The sequence below is a fragment of the Leptonychotes weddellii genome, chromosome 9, assembly GCF_054177405.1.
Source record: "Leptonychotes weddellii isolate Sample4059 chromosome 9, ASM5417740v2, whole genome shotgun sequence".
Lineage (NCBI taxonomy): Eukaryota > Metazoa > Chordata > Mammalia > Carnivora > Phocidae > Leptonychotes > Leptonychotes weddellii.
The window spans coordinates 102,109,149-102,133,908 of NC_138377.1; the positions used below are offsets into that span (position 1 = coordinate 102,109,149).

The window sequence follows — 24,760 nt, forward strand, 5'->3', positions numbered from 1 at the left end:
AGGTGTTCACTGTAACATCTGGGTATTGTTGGGCCATATACCAACAAATTGCTATTTATAAAAATGGGCTCATTCTGAAATAGCATTGTACAGCTTGTTTTTTTCATATTGTTATACATAGATATGCCTCTTTCTGTCAAATGGCTGCAGAGTATTCCAGAGTATAGATGTGCTGTATTTTATATGAACATTCCCTTATCGATAAGCACTGAGGTAATTTCCAATTTCTTTTTTATTCTTACCAGCGATACTGCTGTGAGCATCCTTGAGTGTTTATATGTGACTGTCTCTGGTATGGTTTCTGTAGGAGAAGCTCCTAGAAAGGGGATTACTAGTTTGTAGGGTATGTGGGTTTAAAGCGTTCTCCGATATCACCAAATTACCCTTCCAAAGGTTGAGCCAATTCCCCCTCTCTCCAATGGTCGATGAGTGCTCATTTCCCTACATCCTTGCCAGCACTGGTTGTTATCAATCATTTTAATTTTTCCCAATCTGATGGGCAAAAAATGGTATCATGTCATTTTCATTTGCATTTCCCTGATTGCTAGAGAGATAGAACATCTTTTCATGCATTTATTGGCCAATTGAGTTCTTCCTCTGCGGATTTCTATTTCACTGCCAATTTTCTCTTCTTTTGTCTTTTTTCTTATTGATTTGTAGCGGCTCTTTGTATATTAGTGATGTTTTCTTCCAGTGTCTCACTTGCCTTTTAACTTGCTTATAGTGTCTTTTGCCATGCAGATGTTTTACGTGTTTATGTACTTGGATTTATCAAATTTTCACTTTATGGCTTCTGGATTTAATGTCTGGCATAGAAAGCCTTCCCCCACTGCATAAGATTTCATTTCAAATAAGAATTTTATTGCTGAAAAATCTTTGCAAAGCTCCAGTTTGCAGGCTTCTCCTGGCAGCTGCAGCACCGGCTCTGGGGGAGGGAGGGATGGGCCGTCTGTCCTTTCTTTTCCATCACTGCCTTTCCGTCTGTCTGTCTGGCTTTGGAGTCATGGTCACTCTGTCTCTCATGTGCTTGCCCCCTCCTTTCTGTGTCTCTACTGTGTTTCTACCCCCAGCTGGTTTCCCGTGATGGCAGTAATTAGGAATGTGAGATGGCAGCCATCGCAGTCCTCGGTGGGTTGGGAGGCTGGCGGGAAACGTGCCCAGTCCCCTCCTAGCCTAGCCCCAAGTCTTGTGGGCTGGTGGGGCATGCCCTGGCCCAGTTTTCTTTTTCAGAGACACTCATTTCCTGCTGGGAGCCTTAGGGCAGTCTCTGAGCCAGTCTAAGTCCCTCTTCCACTGGGAAGCCTTCCTAGATAGCTCCTTCTTCCACTTCCACGGTCCCAGACCTGGCCTTTCTTTGTCCTCACGCGTCGTTCCCCATCTTGCCTTCTCAGCGCTGAGCAACCTGGGGCCACCTCTTGGGAACTCGGTTTCCACTTGGGTAAAATAGGTCCTGGGGTCTGTACCAGCTGCTGAGAGGGACGGCCCATGTAGGATACAGCCGAGCTCTGGGAGGTGTGCCCTCCTGCCTTGCTCAGTATTAGCCCCCTGCCAAAAAACCCAAACACCATAGGAGAGAACTTTCCTGTTGCTAACAGAGAGATTGGGACTTAGTTCCACAAGGGCATAGACCGACGGCTAGGGCTCCCTTGTTCTCTGCCCAGTGCAGGGCCCCAGGCCCAGGGCAAGGCTTGGCTCGAGGGAGGTGCCAGGGAAAGCAGGAACAAGTCAGGAAGCTGCTGAGCCTGGGGCAGTTGGCGGGGGAGGGGGAGGGCAGGCAGGCATGGCATTCTGGGAGCTCCTTTTGTGTAGCAAGGCACTATCCTCATGAGTCCTTATTCCTAGGGACTGGGGGTGCTCATGGGGAACACCTCCGGGTGTTGAGGGCCCCAGGTGGGCTCAGTGTTGCCTCACCCTGGAGGCCTCTATATGGGGCCGTCAGGAGGCTCTGGGCTAAGGAAGCAGCTGGGAGACGAGTCAGGGAGATCCAGAGTCTCTTTGAAGCATGGCTCAGAAGTGTGGCACTGAAGTCTCTGAGGAGACCTTCCCTGAGCTCCCGTGGCTCTCTGGACTTCTGTCCCAGCACCTTCCTTCTGCCCGTGATGGCCTGTCTCCTCTCTGAGCTCCTGGCAGGTAGGAGCGGTGTCTTTTACGTCTTTTTATTCCAATCATCAAGCACAAAATAGGCCCTTACCAAGACTAGAATGAATGAATGAGTAAATGAATGAATGAATGAACAAATGGATGGATGGATGGATGGATGGAAAGCTGGGGGTGTTGGGTAGAGGGTTCAGGTCTGCGGAAGAAGAGACATGGGTTCTGGGCTTGTCTTTTTGGCTGACTTGCTGGGTGACTCTGCCCTCAGTCTCCCCATCTGCTCAGTGGGTGTGGGTCTCTCAAGCTCTGTGGTCCTATGACTGCGTTGACCAGAGCAGGCACATACCTGTGTCTCTCTGTCTCTCTCCATCTGCCCATCTCCCCCTGCCAGTACCAACCTCTCTGATGGTGGTGTTTGCTCAGCACCTGCTGGGTGCTGCCCCACAGAATGGAACCCACTTGGGCGGCACCCTGGAGTGGCAGTTTCTGCAGGAGTCTCACCTCCCCAGGGCACGTGGCAATTCTGTTGAACACACAGGCCTCTGATTCCTGCAGCTCCCAGGGCTCCACTGAATGGGCAAGGAGCCAGGAGGGCAGGTGGGAAGCCCCCCACCTCTGTGGTAGTCTCCTTACCTCTCTTGGCTGTGAGGTCAGCAGCCGGGATTTCATGTCCTTCGTGGAACTCGGCACACAAGCAGGCCCTGGGCCCAGGAGAGCTCCTGGCTCCCACTGCGTCTCCCTGCCCCAAATCATTGTCATGCTCTGCCTGTGGTCCCATTTCCATAGCAACTCCTTGTGATGCCACTGAGGAGAGTGGGAGCTTCAGGAAGGTTTGGGGAGGAGGGAGCAGGAGGCCCATTCATTATCTTGGAATATGGCAGCTGGGGGGCTTGGGGTGGTGCTGACAGAATGGCTTGCCCTGCCAAGCTCAGGTGGCACTGGGCTCAGGGCTACCAGCCAGGTGGTGTGGAGGCCTACCAGGAACAGGGCTGCCTGGGTTGGCCTGGGCCTGGCTGGCTTGTGGCAGTCTACCTTGTGCCAGCTTGCACAGCCACTGGGGCACCCCTGCCTGGCTAGGGCCTGGCTTGGAGGACCTAGGCCTGAGGGACTGCTCAGGCTGTGGTTACTCATCTGTCCTAGGCTGGCACCACTCTGTCCTGTCTTGTCCTTTAGGAACAGCAACCTTTGGAAGACACCGCTGGGGCTTGCTGGCCGCAGGAGGCAGAGTTTGGGGCTGGCTAACTGTGGGGCTAGGCAGGTCCCCTGTTATGGGATCTACCCTGTGCATAGCTCTCTTGTCAGGTCAAGAAAGCCACGGTGGGCCCGGAAACCTGCTCAGTGCCCATTTCTCTGTCTCATTCTTTGAGAGGTTGGCAGCTCATGAAACAAGAAGTCTCTTGCCTCCAAAGAGTCCCTCCATCTTAACCTACCATGTAGGTGAGAAATTCCACCATTCACATCTTAGACTTGACGGAATATTGATCTTGGGAAGGACCCAGAGGCCTTTGCTGTCTTCTGCCCACACGACGGAAACACCTCCGCACCCTATCCACCCATGCTTCCTTCCATTCGTTCCATCTGGCAGGCCTCATGAGTCCTCCTGGGGACCTAGGCCTGTGCTGGACGGTGCCATGTGGGGAACCAAGAGGGAAAGGAGGAGCCAGCCTGGCCCTCGAGGGAGGAAGGGAGCTGCTGACCCTTGTGAGGGCTGCTGGGAGCCAGGCCAGGTGAGAGGCCAGCTCTCCCCATCTCCCTCCCATTGTCACGGGCTTGAGCCACCGCTGGAGGCCACTTGTACTCTTGTTTTCCTAATCCTGGTCTTCGTGTTGACTCACATTTGAAGGTGGGTTTCCCAGCGCTCCCCAAGCCACACATCCGTGAAGTCACGGCTACGGTGTGCTCATACTATTGTTATTTTTGATACACGGAAGAATAAACACATAACAATGAAAATAAAAGCATTTGTCTGCGTACCACCTAGACTCCCCTTGTGCCTGCACACACTTTGAGAAGCGCCGATCAGCTGGGCATCTCTTGGCAATGGCTCAGGAAGGGATTTGGGGCTTCATCTGAGAGGTGGAGGAAACCAGGACTCAGGAGGGAGCTCAGCCCAGGCCACACAGCTGGCACGCATGAGAGCTGCCTCCTTGGACTTCCAGCCCGAGGCCTGTGTCTGGGGGCCTTGCCAAGGAGACTGAGCCCCCTAGTACCCTTCCCCACTCATGGAAGTTGCCCTTGGAGAATATTTGGTGAAGGAATAAATCAGGAGAGGTGGAGAAGGAAAGGATGGGTGGGCAGGTCCTTGGGAACCAGGAGGCCAAGGCTCAGGCTGCAGGAGAGGCCCCCTGGTGCTCTGCCTGCACCCCTCTCTAGGGTCAGCCGCCAGGCCTGCCTCCTGGGCCAGGTGCTGGCTGGATACCACTGAGCACCAGGCCGGGTGCCCCTTCTCTCTATTTATCTTCCCAGTCGACCAGGCAGGAGCACCCGTATCCCCAATTTATGGACAAGGCAAGTGAGGTTCAGAGATTTGATCATCCCAAGATCATAGAGCCAGTGTGTGGGGAAGCATATTCAGAGCCCCACCCCCAACTTGGGGCCAGAAACCCCACCATTCCCAGGGCCCCACCTGCTGCAGCTGGTGGCACGTGAGTGTGTGTGTGTGTATGTGTGAGAGTACATGTGTGTAAATGCCAGTGTGTGAGTGATATGTCAATGTGTCAGTTAGTGTAGTAAGTGTGTGTATGTATTTGTGTGAGACCATATGTGTGTATAAGCGAGTGGGAGCATGCCAACGAGTGAGAGCACATGCGTGTGTGTGTCAGCAAGAGAGAGTGTGTGTGTGTGTGATGTATGTTTATCGCCCAGCCTGGTGCAATCAGACCCACTTGTGTGTTGTGTGCATACCCCCCCGCCCCGCCCACCGCTCCCTGGAATTGCCCCCTGCGGCCTGGCCCTGGCTGACAGCTCATCTCCTCTTTCTCCCACAGCCTCCTGTGCCCACAGCCCCTGAGGCTCCGGTGCCTACAGGCAAACAGGGCGACTGAGTCACACCCAGGCTGACCCCAACCCACTTGCCTTTCCCCAACACCTGCCTGACCTGAGGTAAGAGGCCACCGTGTTCCGCAGGGCAGAGGGGGGGCGGCAGGGGCCATGGAGGCAGGTGTGGGGTCCCCAAGGGAGAGGCTGTAGGGAGGCCATGGAAGAGCAGTCTTTTTGTGGGCTCCCCCCTCTCTCCCGCCCCACAGGAAGCCACGTCTGGGCGGTTTGATGTGGCAATGCCACCTTCTGCTGTCCCTTGCGAAGGCAGGGCTCTGAGAGCCAGATCCCCAGCCTGGGATGTTTGGCGTGACATGGTTTCATGGATGTGCCAGCCAACGGGTTCCCGTGTGGTGTGGGAGGGCACCAATGGTGAGCCGGAGGGATCTGTCCTTGGTTCGGTCACATTGTTGGCCAGATATATGCATGACTTCAGGAGGGAGAGGGAACGTGTGGATTAAGACTGTCAGGGCCCCAGAAACTGCCAAGAGACACTGGCACAGACCCCAGTGTGTGGAGTTTACCGGAGCTCCCAGCCAGAGTCAGCACACAGATCTGGACGCCTGCAGGGCAGGAGGAGGTTCAGTCCCAGGTGTGGGCGTGCGACAAGTACTGGCAGCCAGGTGACCTTGGCTCTGTGTGAGCAGAGTGGATGGCTTGGACCGTATCATGAGGAGCGGGGTATTCAGAATGTGGGAGGTGACAGGCCCTCCCACTGTGTCCCATGTGAGGCAAGTCCTGAAGAAGTGGTAGGTGGGGAAGGAAGGGGACCTGGGGTACTGCCTGACTTGACTCCTGGCTTGCTTGTGACCTTGGACAAGTGACTTCTACCCTTTATCTGGGCCAGTCTGCTGTTCTTTACAGGCTTCTGGGACCCATGAGAAGGCTGCAGAAGGACTTTGCTAACTAGAAGGAACGCTAGGGGAAGGCTGGGGGCAGCAGGCTGGACTGCAATGTTATACCCATTTTTCAGAGGAAGAAGACCCAGAGGCTCAGCAGAGAAGTGGGCCTCGAACCCCTTCTCCTGAAGGATTAGGTGACAGTGATGGTGTGGCCGAGGCTTAGCCAGTGCTGGTCTCCCCACCAGGAAGCTGGTGGGGTGTGGCAGGGAGCCGACGGTTGGATTTCCTTCCGGACTCTAGGCCTCGCTTTGAAGTCCAGTTATCTCTATTGAAACCTTCCTGCTAATCAGTCAGTTCTGGGTGGATTGAGCAGCTAATTAGCCCCTCTGGTTTAACCTGTAATTGCTGCTGGGAGATGGGGAGAGGATGTGGTCAGGGTTATTTGCAAGGCCACCAAGGGCGATGGGAGGGCTGTGGGCAGGGGCATCAGGGAGGCAGGGAGGCCGGGCCCTGCCCCCAGCCTCATCAGGGGCCACACGCATCCTCCCTGCTGCCTAGGGGGACAGCCCCAGGCAGCAGGAAGCTCAGCGGGCAGAGACAGACTGGGGAACTAATGTGGGGCGCAAGCGGCTCCCTCAGCGGGGCTGTGGGGCTTGGAGGAGGGGATACCTGGGCTGAGCCGTGATGAAGGCTAACGGATTCTTTGAAAATGTTCTATTTTTCTCATTATTTAAAAAAAAACAAAAAACAAAAAACAGCACGCATTCTCTATAGAAAACATGAGCATTTGAGTGTTTTGCCTGTCAGTCTTTTACCAAATATGTATTTATGACGTAATTGGGATCAGACTGTGCTTACTGTGTTCTAACCTGCCTTTTGTTCTTCATACTATACCAAGATCATTTTCCCATCGTGAAATACTCTTCTGTAATGTGATTTTTAATGGCAGCATAATGTTCCAGCCTGTGTGTGCTGTAGCATGTGTAACAATTCTCCCTTACATATTTTGACTGTTTCCAACCGTGTGTCATTATAAATATGCCTGCCCCAGCAGGAAGACCTATGCAGGGTTTTGATGGTTTGGGGGAGGGGAGGATGTAGCGGCAGGGACTTTGGAGGGTTTGAGCAGTGCTGTGCCTAGGAGGGCGCAGGGCTTGTCCCGGGGAGTTTCTGAGGGGTGCCGGGGGGTTGAGACCTGACCTAGCAAAGCTCTGGAGGGTTTGCCTCACTGCCTCCTGCCTCCCATGCCCGCCCCACTGCCCACTCCTCTGGTGCTCCTGTGGTTGGAAGGGAGGGGGCAGGATGGCAGGGTGGGGGAAGGACAGGCAAGGCTGAGGGTCCCAGGTGCTGCAGCCCTTGACTTCTCGCTCACTGGTGGGCTCAGGGGCACTTAAATCAAGCCCCTCTGTCTCTGGCGAGCCCCGCTCGGCTCTCCACCTTGGAGGAAGGATGCACACAGAGGCTCTGAACATTTACTGACTCCTGAATCAGAGAAGCCTTCCTTCATCCCCTTGCTGGGAAGTGGAAGGTGGCCCCTGATCCCGAAGAGCCAGGGAGGGAGGCTGGGCGTGTGATGTCACTTTTGGGAGGCTTTTCTGAGCTCCGGGCTCATCCCCAGTACTCCAGACTAGACAGAAGAAAAACCAGATTAAGTAAATTCATTGTATAAGGTTAGGGAGTAATAAGTGCCATGGAGAAAAATAAGGTAGGAAAAGGGAGTGGACGAGCAGGGGAAGCCGTTCTCTGCAGGGTGGTCAGGAAAAGGCATCTCAGGTGAGGTGCCCTTTGGAGACCTGAGGGGAGTGGACAGGCCCTGAGCTGGGAGCAGCCGGTGGGGAAGAGGGACTGAGAAATAGGGCCATGCAGGGCCTTGAGTTAGGATGGATGGAGGTGATTTGTGGCTCAGAGGCTACCACTCACTGCCTCATGGGGAAAGGGCTGGGGGGGGAGGGGCAAGAGTAGAGGCTGGTCGGTGGTTAGGAGGCTCCAGCATCCGTCCAGAGAGAGATGGCAGGCCAGGCCTAGGTGGGGAGGCTTGGCTGCTTGAGGCAGGCTGAGGATGGGCTGCGGGCGAGGGGAGATCAGAGCCTGAGAACAGGGTGGGTGGTGCAGGCTTTGACTGAGCTAAGCAACCGGGGGCTGAGCAAGGGCAACGAAGAGTCCTGCTTGGAGGCAGCTCCCACTATGTTCAGACCACGGTCGCAGCCATACGCCTGGCCCTCTGTGCATCTCTGCACCTGAGAAGCCAGGCTCCACGTGGCTACGAGGCTGTGGGTCTGTGAGGCTGCCGCTGAGGCAGAGGCTGGTGCTGGGTGTGTGAGGGAGGGAGTCGGGGGCTTCTGGTGCGGGGTGTTTTAAAGCTTCTGAGGCTGGACCAGGTCTCGAACCTGGGTGATCCAGCCCGGGGGGTCTCCCTGCCTGTGGGGGTGCCTGTTACTCTAGCCTTGCGACGAGCTCTCTGGAATGACCAGCCCAGAGAGACTGCCGCCAGCTACCCTCCCAGCTGCTCCTCCCAAATGGCCTCACGGTTGGCACTGTCATTTTGTAACATTCTTCAGGGCTGCTGTGGGCAGGGAGTGGGGTGCGGATACTGGGCCCAACTTCTCACGCTGTCCCCGCAAAGGGAGCCTCAGCCGGGGGGCTCTGGAGCAGCCCAGGCCCCTCTGAGCCCTCCTGGTGGTCACTACTACAGGCCTGCCTTCATGCCATGCTCCTCCTCAACAGCGCCCCCCCCCCCCCACCAGGGGTTCCTTGCTGTCTGAGGTTGAGCTCCAGACTCCTCCTTCTGGGTATTCAGGGCCTGTTGTGATTTGGCTCAAGGCTGCCCTTCTTATCCTTCTTCTTTCCAACAAGGGACCCTTGTCCTCCATCCCACCCACAGCAGGCTCGATCTCACCTTCCATTACTTCCGCCTTGAAAGCTTTTCTCCCCACCAGCCAAATCCCACCCCTTCCAGAATGCCTCCCCCACTCTCCTACCCACTTCGGCCCCTTTGAATGGCTGTTGGTACCTTTTATCTAGGGCGCTACCCTGTCATTTTGCTGTCATAATCCTCACCTTGTCTTTATCTTTGCCCTGCTCACCCTCTCCTGCCTCAGTCCCCTGCTTGAGTGTTGCCCCTGTCCTCTGCTCCATTATCAAAGCTCTTCCCAAATGGAATCGTGCTCAACCCCTGGAGCTCAACCCCTGGAGCCTGGCTCTGCATCAGGGACCCATCAGGACCTTCTGATCCAGAGTCACCGGGGGAACCCAGGAATCTGGATGGCTAATGAGCCCCACAGTCACTTTTGATGATCAGCCAGGTTGGGCTGTGCTGGCCCAACCCAGACTCACGCTGGGGGAGGGCCAGTGTCCCTGGGAGCATGGCCTCTGACCTTTCCTTGCACTCTGGCCGGGATGGGGACCTCGCTCTCTCCAGGCCAGCCCAGGCCCCAGGGGCAGCTCTGCTATGGACACAGCTCCACCTTGTGCTGACTGAACTGAACGTGCCTCTCTGAAGCCTCTGTGGGTGGGTCTAGGCTCCACATGGGGCGGGGGCTGCGTTTGGCACCTGGAAGCTCTCCTTTCCTACTCACGAGGGTTAGGGGGCAGTGAGGGGGCTTGGCAAAGTGTGGGGAGTTGGGTGATGTCTGTGGCTTGATGGAGGACTTACTTCCGGCCACGTCTGCCTGCCTGGAGCAGCTCCCACTATGTTCAGACCATGGTCACAGCCACACTCCTGGCCCTCTGTGCATCTCTGCTGACTTAGCCGACCTGAGGGTGTTTCGAGAGCTCGGCCCATTCCTCATCTCCTCCTTATCTCAGCCGAGTGGAAAGTGGATGCTGGGATCCCGTCCGTTCTCACAGGCACTCATCGGGGGCCTACAGTGTGCTGGGGCTGATGGGAACGAGCCAGGGGTAGAGAAGGTGGGGTGTGTGTGGAGGGACACAGCTGCCGCAGGCCTGAGTCAGCATGAAAAGCTGGGTGTGTGGGTGTCGCGGTTTGCTGGGTCTGGTGTACAAGGCACCACACGTGGGGGCTTACACAGAAATGTGTTGTCTCCCAGCTCTGGAGGCTGGAAGTCAGGAAGCACGGTGTCGACGGGGCTGTGAGGGAAGGGCCTGTCCGTCAGTGGCTTATAGATGCCCATCTTTCCCATGTCTGGCCATATCATCTTCCTTCTGTGTGCGTCTTGTCCAAATCTCCCTTTCTTTTAAGGGCACAAAGCCATATGAGATTAAGGGCCCACCCTACTCTGCTATGAGCTCACCCTAATTAATTAATTACATCTGCAATGACCCAGTTTCCAGATAAGCTCACATTCTGAGGCCCTGGGGTTTAGAAGTTCAACATCTCCATTTGGGGCGGGGGGGACACATTTCAACTCATAACAGTGCGCGAGTAGCCTGGGATTTCCACGGCAATGACCACAGTGGACCAGGCCGCCTTGGTGGTGGTGAGAATCTCATGCCATGGGGTATGCAAGGGGAGTGTCGAGGCTGCTCCAAGCTGTCGGGGATAGAGAGGGGAGATTCCTATATGAGGACCGGGACCAGGGCTCCTCGGAGGAGGTTTGCTTCAGCTCGGGGTGTTAATGGGCAACCAGGAACGCAGTTCCTGGTGTGTGCCCCCAACAGACCAGTCCCTGTACACTCTGGGTGGAAGGCAGATACACACAGTCGGATCTGGGAGGAAGTCCCCGGCCTCTGCACGCCCTGGCTGGGTGGCCAGGGGCAGCTGCTTTCCCTGGGGGGCCTCCGTCTACCTGCCTGTTTTTGTCACCAGCCTCTGGTGAGGCTCGAAGGAGAGAATGAATAGGAAGGTGCTTTGCTTTTGTTCATTTTCATTTGTTCATTTCATTTGTTGACTCTGTAGACGTTTTATTACGTGCGGCTCTTTGCTAGGCCCTGTGCTGTCCCAGGGACACAGAGATGAGAGGGTCACGATCCTGGCCCTTGAGGAGCTCACAGGCCATGGGTGGGGCAGGTGGGTGAAGGTTATGCCCCCTCTGGAGTCAGCCGGCCTGGGATCCAGTTCAAGCTCTGCCTCCTGCTAAAGGTATGAATTCAGGCTGTTTACTTAAGCTTTCTGGGCCTTAGTGTTTTCATCGGCAAATTGAGAATAATAGCACTCACCCTGTGTGGATTAAGTAGTTTGGTGCACATAAGGGCTTAGAGCAGGGTCTGGCACATAGTAAATACTCAGTAAATGTCATTTTAAGTCATCAGCTACAGGACAGCATGATTGAGGGTGGTAGAGGGGCTTATGAGGGGTTATGCAGAGAGTGTTGGGCTCTGGGAACTCAGCAGATGGGGTTCCTGCCCTGTGTGGGTGCCCTGTCATCCAGCTAGCCCTATGCCCTGCGTGGGGGGTGCTGAGAGGGACGTAGGGCAGGTGGACGCAAAGGGAGAGGTTCGAGGCCTTCTGACAGTCATGGGTGGGGGCCTGGGGGTCTGTGCGGGTGGGTGGGGCGGCCGCTGCCACACCTGCCTCTGCCTCTGGGGTGCTCTGCAGTCGTGGAAAGGGTGCTGAGGTGCTGGGCCTTTGTTAGCCTTTGTGTTTAGTCCACAGGTTTCGGCGAGAGAAGATGGTGGGGAAGCCAAATTAAAATTCCTCTTTGAGAAGTGAACAACTTCCCAATTAAAGGATTCTTATTTGTGAGATGCCTTGGAGGCCTTTTCAATCAAGAGGCTCTTCTGAGTAAGAAAAGGGCTTGAGCTGGGTTTGGAGAGGCGGGGTGGAGCCCGAGCTGCAACTGAGAAGTGGGGTGGGGGGGGATGCTGAAGACGCCCCAGCCTTGGGAACAGTGGCTCTGTGGGGTGGGCTGGGGTGAAGGTGTAGCTCCTTTCTGCTCAGCAGTGGGGGTGGGGGTTGCCGTGGGGAGGGCGGAGATGGGGAGCTGTCTCCACTCAAACCCACTCAGCCCTTAAGCCCCTTCTGGCCCCAGGCTGAGCTGTATGCACCAGAGCCCTCCGCCAGGACCCTCCCCCAGGACCCTCCGCCAGGACCCCTCTGTCTTCCTCAGCAGACCCTGTGCTCTTGCCATCAAGCCCGATGGAGCTGGGAGGAGGCTGGGGTGGGCGTCTGTCTGGAATGGTGGATGTGGCCTGGACCTCGTGCTCAGGGCAGCCAGATGGGGGGCAGCGTCCTCTTGGCTTCTGAGACCACAGGTTCCCTGCTGCCCCTGCCACGTCTGCTACCCCGAGCCAGGCTCTCCTGGTGACATCCTGGGTGTGGCTCTGTTGCTGTTTGGTGGGTGTGTCCACCTGCCTTTCGGCCTGGCACCTTCACCCAACACTCCCCAGCTGGCTTCCTGGGAGCCCAGATCTGCCCTGGTTGGGGCTAAGTATCTGCGGGGTGTCCCAGGAGGGGAGATCCTCAGATCCTGCCGGAGTCAGGCAGCCATGCTTCCCTGAGCGCCTTGGATGTTTGAGGCAGCAACTGCCTGAACCCTACTTACAGATGAGGAAGCAGAGGCTCAGTCAAGTGAGGTGACCCCTCGACATGGAGAGGAGTTCTTGCTAAGGGGCTTGTCGTCCCATGACCCCCAAGGCCTTCCAGGTCACTGAGCAGAAAGGAGCTGGAGGGGACATTGGCCAAAGCCCTCCCCTCAGTGGGCAGGCCGGGCCTTTACCCGGAGCCTCGGTCGGTCTACCCCCAGGAGTTGAGGAGGCCTGCTGCGGATGGCTCTGCTGTCCAGGCGGTGTGGAGGGTGGCGGGAGCGCTTTCAGCCCACACCTGCCACCCCCTCCCCCAGCATGTCCTCCTTTCTGGGAGCCACTGCAGGGAGGCTGTCTGGGTACATACCCAGCACCGTGAGAGCCAGGCCCCTCGGAAAGGTCAGCCGACCATGCAGGCGCTCCCTGGAGCCCTGGGGCTGGGCCAGTAATTGGGAGAGCACGATGTACTGGTTGGGGACAGGGAGGGGTCGTCCAGCAGCCGGGGAGAAGGTGGGTCCCCAGGGAGACCTCATGTGGGTTGTCCCGGTCAGGTATGCTGACCAGGCTGCCTGTGTGTTCTTGAGCAAGTAATAGGCCTCTCTGGACCTCCGTTTCCTCCTGGGTGGCACTGGAACAGTGGAGCTGAGGTGGTGAGGGTCACCAAAGACAGTGTGTGTGTGAAGTGGAGGGCTGGTGGGCGACATATGTGGAATGTGGATTTGTGGACCGTGTGTTCACATCCCAGCCCTGCTGCTTGGGCAGGTGCTTCACTTCTCTTAACCTCTGCATAATAGGCAGAATGATACCTTTCTCACAGGGGTGTGTACTCCATCTGTAGGAATCATCTGTGCCCTTCCCCCCCGAGTCATTTAATGAGCTCATTCTTCCTGAGGACCCAGTGGGCTTTGCCTGGACTTGGTGGTCACAAAGTGAGTAGGTGACATGGTCCCTGCTTTTAGGTAGTAACGTGTAGTTAGGGTGCCTGAGGAGATAGGCTGTGAGCCCCGGGAAAGGGAGACAGGAGCTGAAGAAGTCAGGGAGGGCTTCCTGGAGGAGGCCAGACCTTAATGTTCAGGAGGATTTGGGAAGCAGGTGGGGCAGGGAGGAGTACAGAGAGGCACACCTGGTTGGGGATACTGTGAGCAAAGACCAAGCAGGAGGAGCAAGCACAGGGTAGGTTGTGAGCTCCTGAGAGTAGGCAGTGGGAGGGTGGGGAATGAGAGGGCATATAGGTCAAAGCCCAGAGAGGTCCCAGTCCTGGAGCCCTGGTGGGGGTAGGGGAGTTGGGAGTGGGATAGCTGTCTCCTGACATAGGGGGACAGCAAACATGCAGCCTAGATCCCAGCACAGAGCTTGGCATGGGGCTGTGGGGAGGCATGGGGAGTCAGTGTAGGGTCCATGCACAGGCAGGGCTCCCCGGGCTGCAGGGCCTCAGGTAGGAGGTATGGAGGCCTGATGCGAGGCCTGGGAGGGGGCTGGTGGCAGCTGGTGGGAGTTGCAGGATGGGCCTGTGGGGAAGCTCTGACAAAGGGAGATGGGGGTCCGCCGGAGGGCAGTGTGGAGCCAGGGTTAAGGAAGAAGGTGGTTTGGCTTCTCAACGCCAAGAGACTAAGAGCCGGAGAAGTGGAAAGGGTCTCTGGCAGGATGGGAGGGCTGGGAGACTCCCCCTTATTGAGCACCCACTATGTGCCAGGCTGAGTCAGACTTGCTCTGAACTTGGGCTTACACAACAGCCCAGCGCGGGGGCTGACACTTAGCCTCATCCTAGGGCCCTGGAAACTAGGCTCAGAGAAGCTAGTGACTCATCCGCCCCGGTTCACATTTCAAATCTGAACTCCAAACTTTGTGCCTTTTCAGCGGCCCCACGCTGTGGTTTTTAGAGGTGATGACAGACTTTCCTGGGTGAGCTCAGTTAAAGGGACACCCTGGTTTTGTCTCTCTTGGGGAGGCTCAGAGTTGAGGGCATGTCCCAGTGTCACACAGCACTGAGATCTGCAGTCTCTGGCTCCTTGGAGAGGAGATGAGTGTGCTCTTATCCTCCATGGAGTCCGGTGGCCCCTGCTGGGCCCCACCAGGTCTGTGGATAGAGGGAGCCTTCCAGCCACAGGCCTACTCCGGTCTCTCCTGAGGGAGGCTTTAAAATCTCAGCCCCAAATTAAAACCTATGAGTGCTTCAAAACAATGAAAAATTTCCCTAATAAAAGAGGAGGCACACTCAGGCATGTCCTAAATGAATGGAGTGACTTCTGGGATTAATCCAGGATGTATGGGAGGGCGCCCAGCCAGGAAAAACGTGCGATGGAGATTGTAACAAATTGTTTGCTCGCAAGAGAAATAATTCTTAATGTGCACCAGCTGCAAGCGGAAGGCACCTTGGCCACTGGCAGCCACTATCCCTCATTAGCTAGCCCAGAGCAGGGTCTCTGCTAGGGCAGCCTTGCCTCTAGCCCTCTGGACCTTCAGTGAGGACCTTCCATCCCCATAAGCCAGTTGAGTGGGAGTGAGTGGGCCCCAAATCTGTCCTTAGGGCACCTACCACAGGGCCTTTGGAGTGCTGTTTTCTCCCCCTGCTCTGCGCCCTTAGCCAGGTGGGAGGGGCGGTGCTTGCTAAATAGCAGCTCCTCCTCCTCCTCTAGGTGGTCCTGCTCTTTCTCCCGGGCCTCCCCCACCTCCAGGGACTCAGGCTGGCCCGTTCCTCGCCTCGGCTCACTCTGGGAGTCCCCACACAGACCTGTCTCAGTTTACCTGTCCGCTTGGGCAGGTGCTGGCTCCCCAGCTCCCTTGCCTCAGGCACGGGAAGGAGTGGGGGCAGGGCTGTCCTCCTGGCCCGGCCTGCTCTCTTGCTCTCCCGCTCTCCTCACTTTGTGCTGAACCTGGGGAAGGGACGCTAAGCCAGTTCACGCACTGGAACACCACCTGTAAGGTGCCGGCCTTGGAGAAAGGCCTCCTGGGTTCCGTTTCCCACTCCCAGCCGGGGTGTGGGCCGCACAGAGACCAAAGCGCCCGGGTCTGAGGCAGGCAAGCCTGCACTGGGGCCCTGGCACCCAGGCCACTCCCGCAGTCTTTCCCAGCTTCCTCGCCTGTGAGAGGGGGCTCTTCTTATCCTCACTCTCGTCTCTCATTTCTGAGAGCACGATCTCATTCCCCCACGCTGTTGTCCAGGATGCACACCTGCTCTTGCAGTCCCTGTAACTGCTTCGTCAAGTTGTTTAGAGGAAGGGGCCTGGATCACGGGTGCCGCTCTGCAGAGCTCCCCAGCTCCCTCTTCTCAGCTGAAGAGGCTGGGCACAGGGCGCCCTGGCCCCTTCTCACCAGCCACTCTGGCTTAGAGCTGACTGTCTGTTCACTCCCTCACTCCCTCCCTCCCTCTCTTCCCAAGCGCTGATGGAAGCCCTCCGAAATACTAGGTGATGTTCAAGTCCTGGGGAAGCAGCACCCAGAAGGGCACACACGCTGTGGCTGCGCTCGGGTGGCTTCTGTTCCCGTGGGAGTGTGAGCCAGACCACAAATAATGTGAGATTGGGAGGGGAGCAGCCAGGGCCATGAGGTGGGGAGTGGCTGGTGTCGGCTGCTTGGCTTTAGAGCGGGAGGCATCCAGGCAGGCCTCTCTGGAGAGGTGACACTGAAGCCGAGCCCTCACGTCTGAGAAGAAATGGTGTTTCCGGCGGGCTGAACAGCTAGGCAAGGGCTGGGTGGTGGGAAGGAGCCGGGTGTGTTTAAAAACCAGGAGGAAGACAGCATGGCTGGCGGTAGGGGAATGAGGGAGGGAGGGAGGAGTGGGGGTGGGAAATGGTGAGGGGGAGCTCAGGCCCCATGGAGGAGCAGGTTTTATTCAGAGTGCAGTGGGGAGCTCCGGAGAGCACTAAGCAGGAGAGTGACAGGATCTGATTTGTGCTTTCCAAATCTGGCCACCGTGGGGAGAGAATGGATTAGAGTCGGTGGCAGGGAAAGCAGGGAGCCTGGTGGGGAGGCTGGTGCCGGGTCTGGAGGAGAGCCGTGGGTCATGGTGGGGGGGGTGGTGGCTGGTGGACGGTGAGAAATGGATGGGAGGGGGAGATGTGGAGTTGGCCCTGGGGTGGGAAGGCTGAGAGACAGGGTCGGGGGCAGTCTGTTTGGCCTGAGCGACAGGCTTGGTGGTGGCACCATTTTCGGAGATGGGAATCTGGGCCAGGCGGGAGCGTGATGCCTTATCCGTATTTGGACTAGTTCCGTGTAAGGTGCCAAGGAGCCCTCCAGTGGAGCATCACTCCCTCGGCCAGTATTGGAACCTTCTGCATGTCTGTAGATGCTCTCAAAACAGCTTCTCACGTCTCGTCACACTTCTTCCAAGGTCAAAGGCTTTGCTCTAATATGTCGTGTCATCTCATTGCCAAGTCCATTTTTCAGATGAGGAAATCGAGAGGCTCGCCTCAGCCCACCCAGGGCCTTCCTGTAGACATGATACTTGATAGAAGGGTGGCAGGAAACCTCGGGGAGCCCAACACCATCTCCTGCTGATGCCTGGTGTGTGTGCGTACACGCACGTGCACGCCCACGAGCATGCGCGTGTGTCGGGCCCATTAACAAACAGAGAAATAAATTAACAAGTATTCAACCCACCAAATGTTCCTTCTGTTCTGTATAATAGAGCATGGGAACATAATTTTCCCCTGGAGCAAATTGCTACAGCTGAACCTGCTCCTCATTTTCCTCCAAAAACTGCTTAAAATTCTGGAATGCTTGTTGATTTCGGGTCCTTTCCTTTTCTGCCTCCTGTCCCCAACCCCCAGGCTGTTTCCCTCCGCCTTCCCTGTGCAGGGCTCAGAGGAGCCCGACTGCCACGGAGGAAGAGGCCCCACCCTGCTGACAGGAGGAACCCGGAGGGCGGGGGAGGGGAAGCAGCTCAGGCCAGGGGCACAGAGGGCGAGGGACTTTGGGTGTGCTGAACGTGAATGAAATGCCCAGGGCTGGCAGAAGGACCAGTAGCTTCCTCCTGAGCCCTGCCACAGGCATGCTGTACCACTTTGGGCACACCATTGCGCTTTCTGGGCTTTAGTTTCTCCCTGGAAAGTGGGTCTGAAAAAGCCCGCCATCCCCAGAGAACACACTTGTGGTGTAGAGTATGCTGTGTAAATGTGAACCACCTCCTTCTGAGGACGCCACCCGTGTGCAGGGAATGGCATGCCCCCTCACCCTATTCCCAGGCCCTTCAGCGGCGCCTTTAGATTCAGGGACTCTTGCCCTGCTTCTGCAATTCTCCAGGATACTTCTCATTTTCTTAAAGCAAATTAATTTTAATCCACTTTAATTAAACGTGTCTTATGAAAATGTATATTTATTTATAGACCTTCTCTCTTTCTGCATATCCTAATCATTTCTGTCACTCAGAGCCCAGCGCCGGTCTCCATTTGCAGGTAGCCCCCTTAGGAGTGAGAGCGTGGGGTTGGGGGAGACCCCTGCATGCTGACTCCTGGCTGGCTTGGACCAGGCTGAGTTACCTTTCACGGCGGCAGAAAGGGAAGCTGGGATCTTGGGCTCAGAAGCCATAAAATTCCAACCTCCTACCCCTGTCTCTGAGAGTTGGGCTATGTGGAAGATGCGAAGTTCCATCAGTCCCACACCTCTCCCTGTGTTCCCCCGCAGAGGAATTAAACTCCAGAGGAACTGCGGAGGCTTTTCAGGTCTGGTGAAGGATAAGTCTTGGCTGGGGTCCAGTGTGTGGCCACAGTTCCAGCTGGCCAGAATCTGGCCTGTCTCTGAGCCATAGGACAGCCCCAAATCTTGTCTCCTCCAGGAAGTTCCCCTTGACTTCACCACTGTCTTAGCCTGCTTGGCTGCTACAACAAAGTACCATAGACTGGGTGGCTTAAACAACAGATGGTAATTTTCTTGCAGCTCTGGAGGCTGGAGGTCTGAGATGAGGGCGCCAGCATGGTTAGGTTCTAGTGAGCCCTCTTATTGGCTTGCAGGTGGCTGCCTTCTTGTGTGCCCACATGACAGGGAAAGACAGGGATGAAGAGATATTTCTGCTGTCTCGTCTTTATAATGATGCTAATCCTATCACATTAGGACTTGACGCTTCTGACCTCATTTAACTTTGATTATTTCCTTACTCCAAATATAGTCCTATTGGGGGGTAAGCCATTCAGCATATAAATTTTGGGGGACACAATTCAGTCCATAGGGGGCCATCCCTGCTCTCTTGGCCCCTGGCTACAGTGAAGCGGCACGGTCTGCCATTTGTTGCAAATCATTGGCTTTGATGTCCCCCAAGGTCTCCTCCCTTGGAGCGCAGTCCTGGGCATGCCGGGGGACTCCATAATGACACAATGGCTTGAGCTGCTTCCTGGCTGGGGCCACAGTTTGGGGGAATTTCCAACTCCTTCCCCTGGCACATGGCAGGTGTGTACTGAACCCCAGCCTCTTCCCACGTCTAGGCTGCCTGTTGGTCGTCTGAGGTAGGGGAGTCTCCAGACATCCTCACCTGCCACATCCTTGGCTTCAGTGGCCTACCATTGCTCACAGGGAAAAGTTCAACCCCTCTGGCCTGCTCTCCGGGCCCTTTGACCCTGGCCCCTGCTCCACCCTTGTGGACCCTCCTTTCCTGTCCTCTCACTTGTCCCCAAACAAGTCTTCTTATTTTGTTTCCTGTCTCTGTACCTGCTGTTTTCTTGCCAGGTATAAACTCTCTCTTCATCCAGTCAGTAAACTCCTACTTATCCTGCAGAGCCCTCCCAAGCACAGCCCTTCCCCAATCCCCTGGGCTGAGTTGGTCCCTCCCTACTCTGAACTCCCATGACACTCTGGGCTTCCCTGCCACTGTGCTTAACACCCTGGATGGGCCTTGTCAGGGTCTGCGTCTGGTTCACCGCAGGGTCCCAGTGCCTCCTCAGTGCCTGACCCATCATTATCTGGGGAGTGAATGAAGGGATGAATATTTGAGTACCTACTAGTCGTGGGAGACTAGACCTGGGAAGCTTGTACACTCAACAAGGTGCACAAGCAATGTATGTATTATGTTGGTGATAAAGTCAAGTGGAAGACCATCAGGGAAGAGGGGAAAGAAATGTGAGGGATGAGGGTGCTCCACTGAAAAGGGGACTTTTAGGTGGAGACCTGGAGGAGGCAAGGGAGCCACGTGGCTACCTGGGGAGAGCATTCAAGGCTGAGGGAACAAGGACCCCCAAGTGGGAGACTGCCTGGCCTGTGTGCAGAGCAGGGAGGAGGCTGTAGTGGCAGGAGAAGGGGGAAGGGGAGAGGGGGGTGGGAATTGATATTGGAAAGCAAATGGGGTCAGAACTTGCAGAACCTTTATAAGGACTCTGGTGTTAGCTCTGAATGACATGGGAGTCACTGCGGGGTTTTGACGGAGTGACATCTGTGACTTGGGTTTTCATGGTCCCTCTGGCTGGTGTGTTGAGGCCACTGTGGGAGGCACGTACCCAAGGAGGAGGCTGTGGCAGTAATCGGGAGGGAGGGCTGGGGGCTGGCAGCATGGTGGGGGTTGTGGGGGTGGCAAGAGGTGCTTAGATTCTGGATAGATTTTGAAGGTAAACCTAACAAGACTTGCTGGTGGTGGGTCAGCTCTGGGGGTGAGAGAAAGAGGGAGCTAGGTGCTGACCCCATGGTTTTGGGGCTGGGTAGCTGGGGATTCCACCACCTGAAATCCTGAAATGGGAAGCCAGCAGGAGGGGCTTGGTGTAAAATGAGGCACTCAGCTGTGATCATGGCAGGGCGAGGCACCTCTAAGTTGTCCAGGAGGGGTGTCAAGTAGGTAGTTGGTGACTGTGGTAGGCTAAATTATGCCTCCCAAACATGTCTGTGTCCTAATCCCCCAAACCTGTGCAAGTTACCTCATATGGAAAAAGTCTCTGCAGATGTGATAAAGTTAAGGATCTTAAGATGGGAAGATAATCCTGGATGGTTCACAATCACTCGTGTACTTAGAAGGGGAGGCAGAAGGAGACTGACTACAGAGAAGGCCATGGGACCACCGAGGCCGAGATTGGCGTGATGCTGCCACAAGCCAAGGAGTCCTGATAGTCACTGGATACTGGAAGAAGCAAGGATCGGATTCTCCTCCAGTGCCTCCGGAGGGGGCCAGCCCTGCTGACACGGTGATTTGGGCCCATCAAAACCAGTTTCGGAGTGGCGGCCTCCAGAACTGTGGGAGGATAAGTCCCTGTGTTGTAAGTCACCTGGCCTGTGGTGATTGTTACAGCAGCCCTAGGAAGCTGGTGTGGTTCTAAGTGGCCTGGGAAGAGCGGAAAAGGAGTGCCTCCCGTGTCCTGGCCCAAGGAGAGAGGGGTGCATGCCCGCCTGCAGTCTGTGGGGTCAGAATGCCCACACGAGCGGGATCCAACTTGCGCGAGGGCAGTGATGTTGGTGGTCCCAATGCTTCTGCGGACGGCCTGCCCGCCCTGCACTGGTGCTTACTGAATCCTGGGGGCCTGGGGGGGTGGGTGGGGAATGCGGGGTGGGAACGCTTGCAGTATGTCCAGACCTGGGCTTCTCGCCTCTAATGTTATCTCAGTGTCGGGGGAATGTATATGCAGTCTCCCCGGGGTGGTGGGCATGCCTCACCTGGCCAGGCTAAAAGGCTGCTCGGAGCAGAGCCCTTATGAGCTGGGCTCTGAGGCCAGCCTGCCCGGCTTTGAATCCTGGCTCCCCCACCTGCAAGCTGGGTGGCCTTGGCTGTGCCTCAGTGTCCCGTCTGGAAATCGGGTGTATTAGTGGTGCTGGCCTCTGGCCCACTGTGAGGCTTACATTGGTACACAGAAACACGTAAAAACGCTCAGAACACCCTCAGGCCTTGGGGAAGCCAGGACTGTGGCAAGGAGCATTACAGTCTGTGGTTTTGGGTTCGAATCCCTGCTCCCACACAGACCAGCTGTGTGACCTTAGGAGCTCTGTTTTTTCTTCTTCACACTGGCTGCCTGCAGGGCTGTTGGGAGAAGGGCTTGGTGGCTGATACAGAAGGGGCCTGTAATGTTGGGGCCCCCAAGCTGGGGGCTCAGCCAGGGTCAGCTCCCTACCCTCTTTCCCATCAAAGCCTGGGGCAGGTGCTGCCCATCCCGCAGCCCGCCTCTACTGGGAGCAGATTCTCTCTTAGGGCTTGTTGGGCAGCAGGGGGTGGTGCATGGCCGGGGATTCTACAGTGGCCCTGGGTGTGGTGGGGGGGGGCAGGGGGGGCGGGGCAGCCACAGTGAAGCCTTCATGGATGCATTAACTTGCTGCGGCTGCATGTGCAGTTCAGTGGTCTCAGTGGCAGCAGTGGATTCAGGCCCCGTTAGAATCTGCAGGGAAGACGTGGTGATATTTACAGCCCAAATCTCTGTCCTCATAAAGGGAGGCGGTGGGAGGGGTTGGGAGGGGGAGGGAGGGGCCGGACTTTCTGATAATGTCATAAACGGAGTCTGTCTCCCTGGAAACGGTGGTGGCGGTGGCGGCCACAGGCTGACAGATGTGCACGCGGTAATATGGGCCCATGGTGGCGGTGGTGGGGACATTGGGAGGGATGGATGGGCTGTAACTCACCAGGCCTGGGGCTCGGGGACAGTCGGCTACAATGAAGGCATGGTGGAGATACTGAGGGAGGGCTGGGGGCTTGGAACCGGGTATCTGCGGGGAGACAGTGGGGTGCCTGCTGCTGGCCAAGGTCTGGGGGAGATCCTCCAGCTACTGGCCTCTGGCCCGAGGCCAACCTCAGAGAGAAGCTAAGCTGTCAGGGAGACATTATCAGAGTTACAGGCCTTCCCTAACTCTTTCGTGATGGGTACGTGGGACCCACCTGCAAAATGTTCTAGGCCTAGAGAGGCATATACATCAGTTGGAGTGCTGGAGAGCCTTGATCCAGGCTGGGGGAGGCTGTATCACAAGGAGCAGTGAATCCAGTGTGAAGGAGTTGATGACTAGGAAGGCTCAGACATACCTGGAATGTGCCACTCTGCACGGCTGAGTGTGGTCAGGCCACATGACCAAAGCCTCTGGGGCCAGGGCTTTACCCAAGTTGTCTCATTTCAGAGAGCAGGAGGAGCTAGCCTTCAGCTACCCAGCCAGTCAGTGGTCCAGCCTGGAGCCCACTGGGCCCACAGGGACACTTACAGGAAGGGGAAGGCAAGGAGGGACTGGGACCTGTGAAATGAAAATGGTAGGCTCGGGGGCAGCACTTGCTGTCCAGAAATCTGAGGGGCCAGAACCCTGCCCCCAAAGCCTGGCCTGCAATGGGGACCAGCTGCCCCAGAGCAGGGCCCAGTCCAGGGAGGGGGATTCAGATTAGAGTTACAGATGGACAACCTGCTTTGGGTGGTGGTTAGCTTGCTGTCATCAGAAGTATGCAAGCAGGAGCTTAATGGGCAGGGCCAAGGAGATTGGGGAGGAAATTCCTGGGGAGGAAATGGAGAGAGGGGCAGATTTGGGCCCGAGGCCCTGCCATCCTGAGTTCTAGGCGATAAGCAGGCCCATGACCTGAGCATTGGGCCTGTGGCTCTGCTCCACCCACGGTATGCATCGCGCCTGAGCCCCAGGTCCAGGGAGGGGATTCCAGTTAGAGTTGCAGATGGACAGGTGGCTTATGGTCTGTGTTCCAGTGCCAGTGTGGCCCTGACTTGCTGTGTGACTTTAGCTGGAGCCCTTGGCCTCTCTGGGGCAGGAACAGGGAGCACTGGGCTCTGGGCTGGGAGCTGCTGTGGGGGAACCTTAGGGCCTGACACTGGGCACTGACTGCGGACCCTCTTGGCCACTTCACTGTATAGACCGTTGGAGCTGAGTGAAGGGTGAGGCCAGAACTCCAGGAGCGCGGATGGATGATCTCTGCGAGCGGGGTCAGGGCTCAGCCTGGGGTCAGCAAGCTTCTTTTCATGGGCTGCCTCCGAGGAAAAGTCTGCTCCCTGACCTACTGGCCTGCTGCTCTCATTACTGACATGACTGGCCTGAGCTGGGGGGGCCTGTGGGCCATGTGTGTGGTGGGCACTCATGCTCTGCTCGGGGGCAGGCACTGGGATTGTGTTTGTGAGTGTTGTGTGTGTGCATGTATATGCACCGAGTGTTGGGGGCTGGAGCCACGTGACCTCTGGCATCCAGGCGTGTGTGAGTGGACTCTAAACTGGAAGGGGCTTAGCATACAGTGTTATATTAGTGTCAGCTGTTCAATATAGCGATTCAACCCTTCTGTACATTCCTCCGTGCTCATCATGATAAACGTACTCTTAATCCCCTTCACCTTTTTCACCCATCTCCCTACTCACTCCCCTCTGGCAATTAAAATAAAAAACTCAAAAACAAAAGCCTGGAAGGTGCTTGAGGGGCAGTGGGCCCTGAGTGAGGTGGGCAGGGGGCTGGAGGGCTTGGCTGGGGCCCGAGGAGGCAGCGGGCAGGGGAGAAGGCCTGTCAGGCATGGCGAGGGCAGCCAGCACCAGCCCCGTGTTTCATGGAGTAAGGGCCCACGCTCTCCTGCTCACTTGAGGAGCCAAGAGAACTTCCTGGGAAATCAAGGCACCCTCCCTGTGCACTCTCACCACCCCGGACTGTTCCACCATGGCCTCTAGCCCCCCTTGCCTGTTATCCCCAGAGAGGGCCCAGGCCAGCCTGCAGCCCTCCAGAGGGTCTGGCTGGGCAGGGATCAGAGTGTGAGCCTCCTGCCTTGGGAGCCGCTGAGGAGGGCAGCAGGCTGGGGTGGGCTCCCCATTTGGGGTCATGTACCTGCTGCTTGGTGGTCAGAGCTCAGGAAGGGTTATGGGCCCACCCAGAACTCATGACTTGGTGACGCCTTTGGAGGGAGCCATGGGTTTATGGGAATGAGGAGGATATTGCTTATGAGGGCTGGAGGGAGCCTGAATGGTGCTCTCAAGATTTAAGGGAGGGGCATGTGGCGCGGGGTGGGGCTTGGCCCCTGAGTACACCAGATGGGGGGCTGGAGGTGGGATTCTAAGCACAGAGAGAGTAGCTGCTCCTTGGGCAGGTTCTTAGGGTGAAGACATTGAGGAGCTCTGCTCTGGGCAGGGCCTCAGGAGGGAGACTGGCTGGCCCCAAGTGAGGTTCCAGGGCTGTGAAGTGGGGTCAAGAGCCCTATTCTTAAACTTCTCATTCTCTTGGGCTGTGTGACTCCTAGCGAGTACCTTTGTCCCTGTGTATCACTGTATAATGATAGTTCCCGTCTCATAGGGCCCCTTGTATTGGAAGGTGCTGAGAGCTGGGGAATCACTATTCCTTCCTGTGTGGGGCTGGAGTCAGGGGTTGGGGTGCCTGGGCTTCCAGGGTGGGTGGGTGGGAGTGGGGCTCAATCTGGCTACCTTTGTGCAGATTTCACCCCTTAGCTACCACTAACTTGGCTGAGACTAGCCTCCTTATCTGTTAAGAACCTTGGGAGGGACAGCCTCGTGGGGCTCTGG

At 56.5% G+C, this 24,760-nt stretch overlaps 1 protein-coding gene across 9 annotated transcripts in view; it reads left to right on the top strand.

Moving 5' to 3' along the window:
- LINGO1 (leucine rich repeat and Ig domain containing 1) overlaps window positions 1-24,760 on the top strand; it is a 177,656-nt gene that overhangs the window by 16,398 nt on the left and 136,498 nt on the right. For all 9 annotated transcript variants that reach the window (XR_014148135.1, XM_081829609.1, XM_081829610.1 and 6 more), the window contains exon 2: window positions 5,082-5,196. The gene's annotated coding sequence lies outside the window, so the exon portion shown is untranslated. The remainder of the gene's footprint in view (window positions 1-5,081; window positions 5,197-24,760) is intronic.